Source organism: Sinocyclocheilus rhinocerous, unplaced genomic scaffold (genome assembly GCF_001515625.1).
Source record: "Sinocyclocheilus rhinocerous isolate Xijiao unplaced genomic scaffold, SAMN03320098_v1.1 scaffold360, whole genome shotgun sequence".
NCBI lineage: Eukaryota > Metazoa > Chordata > Actinopteri > Cypriniformes > Cyprinidae > Sinocyclocheilus > Sinocyclocheilus rhinocerous.
This window is the reverse complement of record NW_015653490.1, coordinates 417,470-429,871: the sequence shown is the minus strand read 5'-3', so window position 1 is coordinate 429,871 and position 12,402 is coordinate 417,470. Positions and strand designations below refer to the sequence as shown.

General features: G+C 37.1%; 1 pseudogene; it reads left to right on the top strand.

Moving 5' to 3' along the window:
- The first annotated feature begins 3,448 nt into the window (after window positions 1-3,448).
- LOC107716379 (transmembrane protease serine 7-like) lies at window positions 3,449-11,380 on the top strand (annotated as a pseudogene).
- Window positions 11,381-12,402: the final 1,022 nt, after the last annotated feature.

Here is a 12,402-nt window from a genome sequence, read left to right as displayed (position 1 = left end):
TCCCATCACTACTCTGTTGAGATTATGAATTTAGAGGCGGCAATGAAGTTACAGGCTTGACCTTTGTTTGACATTTGTCAGATAGTAGACTTGAAAAACTTAATTTGATGCTTAACGATTTGGATAGAGTACATAATTGCATAAAGTTTGGTTTATCTAACTATCAATATCATCTCATATCACTACTATCTTTTTAAAATAAAAACAATTGCAGAATTGCAGTGTGAAATGTGAATATGTTCTTACCATAACTAGTAGGCGAAAAATAGGGACCGTCTGCAAAGTGGGTTCTAAGATAAAAATGTCCAACGTCTCTGTCATCGAAAGTGTACACAAATAATTTACACAAAGGAAATTGGAGTGTGCGCCAAAATGCGTGAAACGTAAATGTTTGTGTGTATGTGTGTACATCTATACTTTGCTCTTCTTTAATTAGTTGTGACAGAGCCATTACACGTTTTTCTACCTTTAACGTTTATACTTCGTAGACGGTCCCTATGTTCCTACACATGTTGGTGTTTCGACCACTGATCTACAGTAGTCAACATTTGAAGTGGATCAAAACCTTTCATCAAAGTTGTCCTAAAACCTAAAACCAAAATGCATTCTTGTCTTAGGACAACTTTGATGAACTTTGATCCACTTCAAATGTTGACTACTGTATAATATAGGCTATATAGATCAGTGGTTTCGACTAAATTAAATAATTTAAACGAAATAATTTATTTTATGACAAAATAAAACATAATTTGTGGTCGTCCGAAAAATAAAAGCTAAATCTTCCGCGGAAAGAATTTTAACCCATGTTATCTCGTAAATTAAATACAGCGAACGAGATGAGATGACATCGTGTGAATAATGTATGACTGGACAACCACAATGGACGCAAGACTTAGGTGATGGTCGTAAAACACAACAAGTGAACAGACCAATGCAAACTATAGAGTCTTGTCCTTTGGTTTCACTCTAACTTACTCGGAAATGTTTGTTTAAGTCTAGTAACATTTACTTAAAAAGTGATATCCAGTAAATCAATCGGTAATACCACAGTACTTTGGTATTTATCAGGTTTATTAGCGTATTGCAAAGAATACCACGTGGCGCTACCATGATAGTAAAAAAAAAATACAGTACCATACTCTTTTGTAAGTTATGGTGAACTTTAAATTTGAGTATGGGATAACTTGATTGTATTTTAAAACAATGTTCATGTTGACACCAGTGGATGACCCCATGTCTAGGGTGGTTATGGGCCTGACCGTGTCCATGTAATGACAATAGTGTAGACATAAAATATATGTTCATATTATATTCAAGAAAGCCCTGGCCTAAGTGCGTCTGTCAGGCTGGATAGATAGAGATTGTGGTAATTGATTGTATAATTTATTGTGGGGGAAATGACTGAGGCAGTTGCCCATTAGGTCATTGTGAGCTCAGAGTGAGGTGGATTTTGTAACCCAGTTGGATCTCTCTCAGAATTACTGTTACCATGTAACACTAACCGCTCATTGCAATAATATCTGTTTGTGATAAGACCACAACACACACCTTGCCATCAGCACAGCCAGGTATGCCTACCTGCTAGGCATCACTGCCAGAAGCACCTCCGCCGGTGCCGTTGGGCCAGCTGCGGAGTCATCAGCCGGGAGCCACCCTTCACTGATGTTTCGCCTCTTTAATCTCTGAACATCTCAGGGTGGTGGAGCAGCGACAGGGACGTCTCCCTGCCACCCCCTGCAGCTGGTCCTAGGATCCCTGTTTGCCCCATGTTCTGTCCCTTCTACGGAGTCACAGCCAAGAACTCCCTCTTTCTGCCTCCTCTGCCAGATTTTTGAGTGCTCTCTTTTATTCACGGCCGGTGGTGCCCAGAGACTTCAAGAGCCGCTGGGTAGATGCTCCGATGTAGCCTCTGCAGCCGATTTCTACTGGGAAGGTAAGAGCCCTCCACCCGGCTTGGGAGCACGCAGCAGCCAGCTCCATGTACCTCTCCTTTTTCCGCTCAAAGGCTTTTGATTGTTAAATCCAAAACTAAATTTCCCACTCATTTTCCTTTTGAGCCATTTAAAATGTGAGACATAGATGTCTTACCCAAGAAATGTAAGATGTCCTGAAATGACATCAGCCTTTGGTGCCATTATGTTTATGATATCTTTATGACTCTAATATTGTGTAATAAAATTATCAGAAAGTCATGACAGTATTCTTGCAAATCACTGTAATCCAGGTCATCACACTTTTGATTCTCCATTAACAGCGGATGGCTTTTTTTGTGCGAGTGTGTGTTCGTTACATCAGATCAGAGGTGCTGTGTGTACATTAATGAGGAAAAAAAATTAACTTAAATGATTTTAGCAAATGGCTGCAATATAACAAAGAGTGAAAAATTTAAGGGGGTCTGAATACTTTCCGTACCCACTGTACATACCTGTGGTTTCAGGTAGCTGATGTGTCCGTGGAAGTGGCTACGGTGGATGCAACTCTTAATAAACTATGCAGAAGATACAACAGACGCAGAAGAAAACCAAAAAAGCTAAAGAAGAAAAACACAATATTGAATCTACAGAATCTGGCCATCCTCATCACAGTAGTGGTGTTTGTCATTGTGGTGATAATGTGGTCACTTCTGTGGGTTTTTATATGTAAGCTAAACACAAACACACACATACTGTACATACCTTTGTGAAAAAGAAGTGTGCTTAATGGTACTGAATGTGCACTTACAGTGTACTTTAAATCTTAAAAGTATATTTTTTTTAAAACTACTTGATAATGTAATATTAAAGAAATCAAAGGCCACTTAAGTGTATTTAAAGAAAGTACAAAGTAAGTGTAACTTAAGTACACTTTTAAAAAGTGCATGTTGTAATGTCAAATTAAGGGTTTTCATTTAAAGTACATTATAAATCATTATGCATTAATAATCATTTGTCATGCTTTAAATAAGTACACTTATTCTGATGTAGACTGGATTATAATTTTAAATGTTTGTCATAAATAATTATAATCATATTTATTATTACTGATAATCATTTAAAGTTAATATATTTTAAATGCATTAGATTGCAAATTCATCATTACCATCCATCATATTAAAATACATGACATACAGGTTTCAGGAGAAATTACATTAAAGTATATTTTAACAAACAAACCGTCATCTCTGATCTGAGGTACAGTCACTCCAGTATTACTCTGCTAGTAGGATTTGGAAGGTTTATGATGTCATTGAATTAACCATTGAAAGTCTGCACTACTTAATTGACTATTTTGACATTTTTAATTTAGAAGTTCACATTTCAAGTCAACATGAAGTCACTATTTTCAGTAATATTCAAATATGATTTCAGTAAATATTACTTGAGATCTCACTTCGTTACTGTTAACTGTAATCCGTGACCTCTCTGTCATCAGTAATAACAATCAAGGTGGTGTACTGGTGCATTTCTGGATGATCTTCGTGGTGCCACGCCTGAAGACTCCATCAGTGTGTGAGGACTGTGTGAGTGCCATCCTCAAAGACTCTGTGCACATGAGTCTAAAGAACAGGTCTTCAGTGGGCTTCCTACAGGGCCTTCCTGTGGACATTGACTCCATTCTTGTTAATGGTAATACCTGTCTCTGTTAACCTACTTTACATAATGTTACATTTTGTGCACATATTCCTTGTACACTTTTTTTTGTAATAATTTCAGCTTCAAAAATATTTTCATTCTCAATTTCTGTTTTCTTGTCTTCTCAGTTGCTTTACACTCAGATTACACATCAACCGCTGTGGGTGAGTCAGTCAAAACAGATAAGAACATAAAAGAATACAGGGTTGTGTGCAATTCAGAACTGCTTATTAAATTCCAGTTTATTCCAGAACTTTACTTAAATTTACATTTAAGGTAGCAAAAAGAATGCAAAATTGCAATTTGAATTAAAAAATGTTAATGTTCACTACTGTTGAAAAGTTTTTGAGTTGGTCAGGATTTTTAAATGTTTTTGAAAGAGGCCTATTATGCCAAAATCAGTAATATTGTGAAATATTATTACAAAATGTCTCTTTCTATTTTAACATATTTTAAAATGTAATTTATTCCTGAGATGCAAAGCTGAATTTTCAACAGCCATTACTCCAGTATTCAGTGTCACATTGTCACGAATATGGTCCGTGGTTTTCCATCTGCTCACCACCAGATGTTGCCTTCCAGTTACATTGACTCTCACACTACACAAACTGTTGCATGTCACCCAGGACTACATTTCCCATCATCCATTGCACTGATTACACACACAGCTGCAACCAATCAAACTCCCTACATAAGCCATGGACTTCCTCTTCCTCACTGCCGAGTATTGTTTAGCATATATCCCTCATCTAGCGATAGCTGCATTACGGAGCCATTCCAAGTTCCCTGTCCTAGTTTCTAGTTCTAGTTCTAGTTTAGTCTAGTCTCTGCGTAATGCCTTGTTGTCTGTTTCCTGATCTTCTGCCTGTGCATCTTGGATTAACCCTTTGCCTTGCTGTTTCGGACTGTGTTTGCACCTCGCCTGGACTATTGCTCGTGTTATTGGATTACCCCACTTTGTCAAGCCCTCTGGATATTGTTCGCCGATCGTAGACCCACGCTAGCCCTAGGAATATTCCTTGCCTTGCCTGTGATGTACCTGTGTTATCTGACCCTTGCCTGTTTCTTGACCACGCCTTTGTAATAAAAGCCTTGCATATGGATCCGCACGCCTCTCGTCTCGTCGTTCCCGTAACACACATGATCCTTCAGAAATCATTCTAATATGCTGATTATTAACAATGTTGAAATCAGTTGTGCTCTTGAATGTTTTGGGGGTTTTTTTTCAAGATACTCTGATAACCAGAATGTTCAAAAGAACAGCATTTTTTTTAAATAGAAAATGTTTTGTAACAATGTAAACGACTAAAATGTAATGTTCATTTTCATTTAATGGACCATGGTGGGAAAAACATTAGTATTCATTAAAGTATCCATTAAAGGAAATATATGTTTATTAATATTGTATTTATTATGTTTTGTCTCAAAATGTGTATTGTTGTAAAAAAAAAAAAAAAAAGCTTATTAATTCCAATGCAACATCCTGTGTACCAATTAAATTCAAATTCACACTTCTTAAATTTCGATTCTTAAAATCTAAATCTTTCCCAACCCTGCAAAAGCAAAGACTTTTTGAATGTCTATCATCATTAACAGAACCATGTACTGTATTATTGCAATTTTGTGTATGATGGGTGCTGTAATCATTTCTCTGTGTCCAGGCTCTCAGTGTGTGGATAAGCTGTACGCAGGTGTTTCTGATGTGAGTGTTCCCCTCAATGTGTTCTCCTCATGGGGAAGCTTGAGCTGCTACATCAAACTGACAAGTACTCCAGGCTCTGTCATCCAACTCACTGTGAAGAGCTTGCTCATTGACCCTAGTGCTTGCGTCTATGATGCCCTCACTGTGTATGACGCTCTGCTTCCCATGAGAGGCATGATTCTGTACAGGTTTGTGAGTAGAATGCTTTTTTATCTGCCTGAAATGTTTTTATTTCAAAATAGTTGCTATTTTTAACACATACTTATGGTGAGGTTTAAAATTGTAGTTTAAAATTTTATATATATATATGTAGGACAAAATAATTGACAAAAAAAACTGAGATGATTAGTTTCATTTTGATGCATTCTTTTTGAAGGTTTTGTGAATCAGTGTCAGCCCCGATCTCATTGGTTTCCACCTCCAATGTCATGCTGCTCTCCTTCAGACTCACTCAAGGCAACAAGATCTTCCGAGGACTCTTCCAGGCTCTCATGGAAGAGAGTGAGTCTCTTGACTAAAGTATCTGTATGTCTGATTGTGATCCTGAAGCCCTTTCGTCTTTCCCATATAGAGTGTATGAATATGATTGCATTACCCGCTGGCCCAGGTGATGCTGGAGTGATAACCAGTCCATTCTACCCCAGTCTGTTGCCCCGTCAGTGCTCTTGCACCTGGATGTTTCAGGTACTGCACCCATTAAAAAGCTTTTTTAATAAGTAGTGATATTACCCACAGCATCCATGTGACAGACGGGTATTTTTTTGTTGGGTGTTAATGTGTCAGATGCCCAGCGTTGCTCTTGGTGTGGCTCTCAGGTTCCAGAACTACATGCTAAAACTAAAAGACTTGCAAAACTGTGAACACAGCTGGTGGAAAGTCAATGAGATAATGTAAGTGATATATCCGAGTCAATTATATTTAGATTTTTTTGCTAGAGTACATTTGTGAAATAATAACTGTAGTAATACCATATATTTTTAAAGGAATAGTTCACCCAAGAAAAAATAATCTGTCGTTATTTACTCATCCATTTTACTTTTTGTTCTATAAAACCTCAAATTAGATCTCTTAAAGATCTCTTTTCCATACAACATTAGTTCACACTGACCAAACACCAAAAAAGGCCCATAAAAATGGTCCATACAACATAATTTTTGTTCCACAGAAGGTCAAACAGGTTTGAAAACAACATTATGGTGAGTAAATAATGACAGATGTTTCTTTTGGTGATCTTGTTCCTTTAATGTTGACAGTAAGTCATATTTTTTAGGTTATAGACTGATTATAAACATTTTGAGCTGATATAGAAATAACTGCGATTGATTTACAGATATTGTGGCAATTACATTGACCACTCAACCATCTTCCGTATTCCTGGACAAAACCCTGAAGTAGTTTTCCGCTGCAGCTCACGGTATGCTGACCAACCCTTCAGAGCCAATTACAGCAGCTACAACACCAGCCAGCGTAAGAACAATGCTGCCGAAACAGAGGAAATGCAGAACAATTTCAAATATTATTTTTCATTAGTAGTACATTCTCACTTACGAGCAAAGGAAAAATATGTTATATGTCACTAAAATGACTCATGGCACCAAATGTTCTTACTCTGGTCTTGTTTGTTTTTTCCAAGCATGTCCAGAGAGTCACTTCCTGTGCTCCACAGGTCTGTGCGGTCTATGACTGTCAGGATGAAAGCGATGAGGTTTTTTGTTGTACGTTAACCACAAAATCATGTAAACCCGGTAGTTCTACAATAGTAAAACTATCAAAATAATATTTGTGTCAATATTCACCATTTTATTAGCAGTTATCTCTATCCAACAGCTAAACCTCCTAAAATCTGTGGAGGTTTATCCCCTTTGCACCCATTATACATCTGTAATGGAGAGATGGACTGTTCCACTGGTAAAGATGAGACCAACTGTACTCAGGGTAACGTGAGAACTATTTAAAAATTCAAACTTTGAGATTTGTTAATTGTATGTACAGTGATTAATGTGTTGGCTATGCAGAGACTAGCTGTTCTGGAGTCAGTTACCAATGTGGCAATGGAGCCTGCATATTTAAGAAAAATGTGATGCTTTGATCGCAGTGACGAGAAGGACTGTGGTGAGTTTTATTCTGATAACGTCCAGAAACAGTGCGTCACTCATCAAATTGGTTTGTAGACATATAAAGAGACAGAAAAGATTTGTCCTAGACTAAATACCATTTATGTCTGTTTTAAGTTTTTTTTTGTTTTTTGCGTATCAAAATTAATTCTGTAAAATTGAAGATGCATTTAGAAAACAAAAAATGCAAGCAAAATCATCAGAATTGCAAGCAAAATAATGTTTTCTCTTCTATGGTAATCTGTTTTTTCTCTGTGATCCCTTGCCTTGGCTGGTTTTGCCTTGCATGCCTCACTTTTTTTTTAATGCATCACATATTAACTGTAATACATACACACGTATTAAATGCTTAACAAGGAATATATAAAACACACACACACACACAGGTGTGTGTGGGTCTGGTCCCTGGCCTGCACTACACATTTCACTTTTTTAATGCATCACAAACTAGTTGGGACACATACACATCTACACATTAAAAATTTTTAATAAATAAATAAAAAACAGACATATATGGTAAGCGTGGCATGTGAGTGGTGGCCAGGGATGGGTGGTGTTCTGGGGGATGGGGCGGGGGGCCTTGGGCCCTGTTGCCCCGCAGCATCTTTCCCTGGAACCCCTGTTGTGGCGTGACATGGGCTGGGGATTAAATTACTGCATATTGTAGCCACGGAGAGATCATATCAAGGCAATTTCCACATGCTTCCAAGAGACTCCAAAAGTTCATTTAGGACCACTGGCTAACCATTCAACCCAAAATTGCCTTCACGTTCCCATGATGATATTGCTGCTATTATTATGATCTGTTGACCTTTTTGTGTGGTTGACTTGAAACCGTGTTAGATAATGTGTGTGTGTGTGTGTGTGTGTGTGTGTGTTTGTTGGAGTTGAATCAGAGGGAGGTTACAAGAGACGAGCTGAGCTTTGATCATGGTTCATTCTCTTCCTGAAAGCTCTCAGATTTTAATGGCTTTGGCTCATCAGATGCACCTGTCATGACTGAGCAGTTTATGCACATACAAACATACACTTCTAGTCAAAAGTTTGGAATAATTAAGATTTTTTAATGTTTTAGAAAGAAGTCTCTTATGATTATCAAGGCTGAATTTATTTGATTAAAATACAGTAAAAACAGTAATATTGTGAAATATTATTACATGTAAAATATTATTTCTTATCAATGTTGAAAGCAGTTGTCAACATTACAATATAACATTTCTGTAATCTATATAACCTACCAGTCAACAGTTTTTGAACAGTAAGATTTTTAATGTTTTATAAATAAGTCTTAATATTTTTTAAATAACTGCTTTCTATTTGAATGCTGCTCAAGAAACCTTTTTAAATTATTATTATTATTATTATTATCATCAATATTTCAAACAGTTCAGTAAATTTTTTCAGGATTCTTTGATGAATACGTGCACTTTGGATGGGATAAATGCAGAGCACTAATTCCGAGTATGGGTCACCACACTTGGCCACATGTCACTTCACTTCACTTCACTTCAAAAATGAAAATTAGCCCATGAAATCAGAATGATTTCTGAAGGATAGTGTGGCTGGAGTAATGATGCTAAAAATTTTGCTTTGAAATCACAATAAATTCAATTTTAAAATATATTCAAATAGAAAACAGTTATTTTAAATAGCTTAGTAAAACGATTTCAAAATTGAATTGTCTTTGATCTTCCACGCTGTTTAATGGCAGCCAGCGGGTGTTGCAGTGCATCAGACCAAAAGAAGTGAAATAAAGCGCATCCATTCGTAATAAAAAGTCTCACACGGCTCCGAGGGGTGAACAAAGGCCTCCTGTAGCGAATCGAAAGAAAAATATCTATATTCAAAACGTCATAATCACTTGAATCTAGCTTGCGCCCACAATTGTACACGGAAGCAGCTGATGACCCCCCCCGGAGCCGTGTGAGGCACTTTTTATTATGGATGGATGTGCTTTATTTCACTTCTTTTGGACTGATGAACTGCAACACCCACTGACTGCCATTAAACAGCTTGGAAGATCAAAGACAATTTTTAATATAACTCCGACTGGATTCGTCTGAAATAAGAAAGTAATATATACCTAGGATGTCTTGAGGATGAGTACTTCATGGGCTAATTTTCATTTTTGGGTGAACTAACCCTTTAATATTTTTGTGGAAATCATGTTACTTTATTTCAGAATTCTTTGATGAATCGCATAAGAGACTTCTTTCAAAAACATAAAAAAAAAATCATAATTATTTCATACTTTTGACTAGTAGTGTGCACACATTTTACATTGTTACATATCATGTCATTCATTTCGGATGCTTGTACACTAACACAAAGTATTTAATCTGCTTGTTTCCATGTTTCCATATGATTTGTAGCCTGTGGCAATCCCACCCCTTCAAAACGTGTATCTGACAGCGCCGCCACACAGCAGCGTATTGTGGGCGGGATCAATGCGGTGGAGGGGGAGTGGCCATGGCAGGTCAGCATGCATTTTTCTGGTCAGCTGTATTGCGGAGCATCGGTGCTTTCTGATGAGTGGCTCATTTCAGCAGCGCACTGTTTCAGCAAAGAAAGGTGAGGAATGTCAGGTAGACCTACAGTATAAATTGCTGAGTATCAAAGTTTAATACCTTTTTCATTGAGCTGGTCTTAATGCAGTTTGAGCATGTGTGATCTTTGACACTTTAGGTTGGCAGATCCACATATGTGGACGGCTCATCTGGGCATGCTAAACCAGAGCAGTGCCAAGCATGTGGCCGAGATCCTTCGAATTGTGGTGCATGAATACTACAGTGAGAGAAATTTTGACTATGACATCGCCCTTGTGCAGTTGAAGAAGACCTGGCCCAGCAGTCTGGAACAATATATCCAGCCTATCTGCCCGCCAGCCCCTTCACAGACCTTCACTGAGGGACATCGCTGCTGGGTCACCGGTTGGGGCTACCGTTCTGAACAGGGTAAAGAGCTCAAAAACACTGACAAATGATGTAACAATAACTTTCAAAGGTTTGGGGTTGGTAAGATTTTAAAAATATTTTTGAAAGAAGTATATCATACAAGACTGCATTTATTTGATCAAAAATACAGTAATATTGTGAAATATTATTACCATTTAAAGTAACGGTTTTCTATTTCTATATATTTTAAAATGTCATTTATGTGCCTGTGTTTTCAACAGCCATAACTTATTCAATTCAATAATTGCCTTATTTACAATTACTTAGCCAATTAAAGTTAAAAAGAACAGTGTTTATTTTAAATAGATTTGTTTTGTAAAATTATACATTTTTATAATTATTTTACTGTCATTTTTTATTTGTCTTTGCTGAATAAAATTACTAATTTCTTTGAAAAAAAAAATCTCACTAACATTTAAAAACCCAAACTTTTAAACGATAGTGTAACTAGAAAAAAAGTGTCAGTTTTTCTTGTTTAAATGTTTTTTTGTAAATCTTTTTACAATATATGGCATATAAATGGCATATTTCCCTCTGTTTATACAGATATGGTTCTACCCACTGTATTGCAGAAGTTAGCATTATAAGCCAGAGTGAATGCAAGAGAAGCTATGGCGCTGTGTCACCCCGCATGCAGTGTGCTGGTGTGCCCTCAGGAGAACAGGATGCCTGCCGGGTGAGGGGAGATAACAGGCATTGGACTGGTTCCTGCTTTATGAACCGAACATAAGCTTAGTATCTCTTTCAGAGCATTATTAAAGAACTAATCTTTATCGTTGATGAAAGTGAGCTGTCTCTCTGGATTTTTACAAAACCAATTTTTGATTCCAGGGAGACTCAGGTGGTCCTCTGTCCTGTCAAGCACACTCGGGCAGCCGCTGGTTTCTGACAGGCATTGTGAGCTGGGGTTCCGGCTGTGGCAGACCCAATCTTCCCGGAGTTTACACCAGAGTGGCCAAGTTCATAGACTGGATCCAAAGACATATTCAAAACATATGAAACAGCCAATAAATCCACCTTACAATGAATTATGTATTTCACACACTCAAAACAAGCCATTGTCATCTCAACAACTGTTCCACAGCAAATACATGTGTCTGTCAATCATGTAACACCATTATATTACATTTGTCTTGAACAATAAACGTCTTGTAGTCTTTTTTCAGCAATAATTCCTGCCAAATAAAAGACCAAAAAGTTAACTTATATTATATAGTAACTTATATTATATAGTATATATATATATATATATATATATTATATACTATATAATATAATATAATATATATGCCAACCCTGAAACAACATAAACTACCAAATTTTGCTACAAGTTTGATTGCAACATATAATCATTGCTGTTAATCGTGTTAATAGTCAATAGTGTTGATTACATCATTAACTGAATTTTACCGCCGGGTGAGGGGAGATAACAGGCATTGGACTGGTTCCTGCTTTATGAACCGAACATAAGCTTAGTATCTCTTTCAGAGCATTATTAAAGAACTAATCTTTATCGTTGATGAAAGTGAGCTGTCTCTCTGGATTTTTACAAAACCAATTTTTGATTCCAGGGAGACTCAGGTGGTCCTCTGTCCTGTCAAGCACACTCGGGCAGCCGCTGGTTTCTGACAGGCATTGTGAGCTGGGGTTCCGGCTGTGGCAGACCCAATCTTCCCGGAGTTTACACCAGAGTGGCCAAGTTCATAGACTGGATCCAAAGACATATTCAAAACGTATGAAACAGCCAATAAATCCACCTTACAATGAATTATGTATTTCACACACTCAAAACAAGCCATTGTCATCTCAACAACTGTTCCACAGCAAATACATGTGTCTGTCAATCATGTAACACCATTATATTACATTTGTCTTGAACAATAAACGTCTTCTGATAGTCACCACTGATAAGCTACTATTAAATATATTGTAGAAACTTAATTTCCTGTAAAGCTCCTTTGCAACGATTTGTATCGTGAAAAGCGCTACAAATAAACTTGAATTGAATATTAAACCTTTTT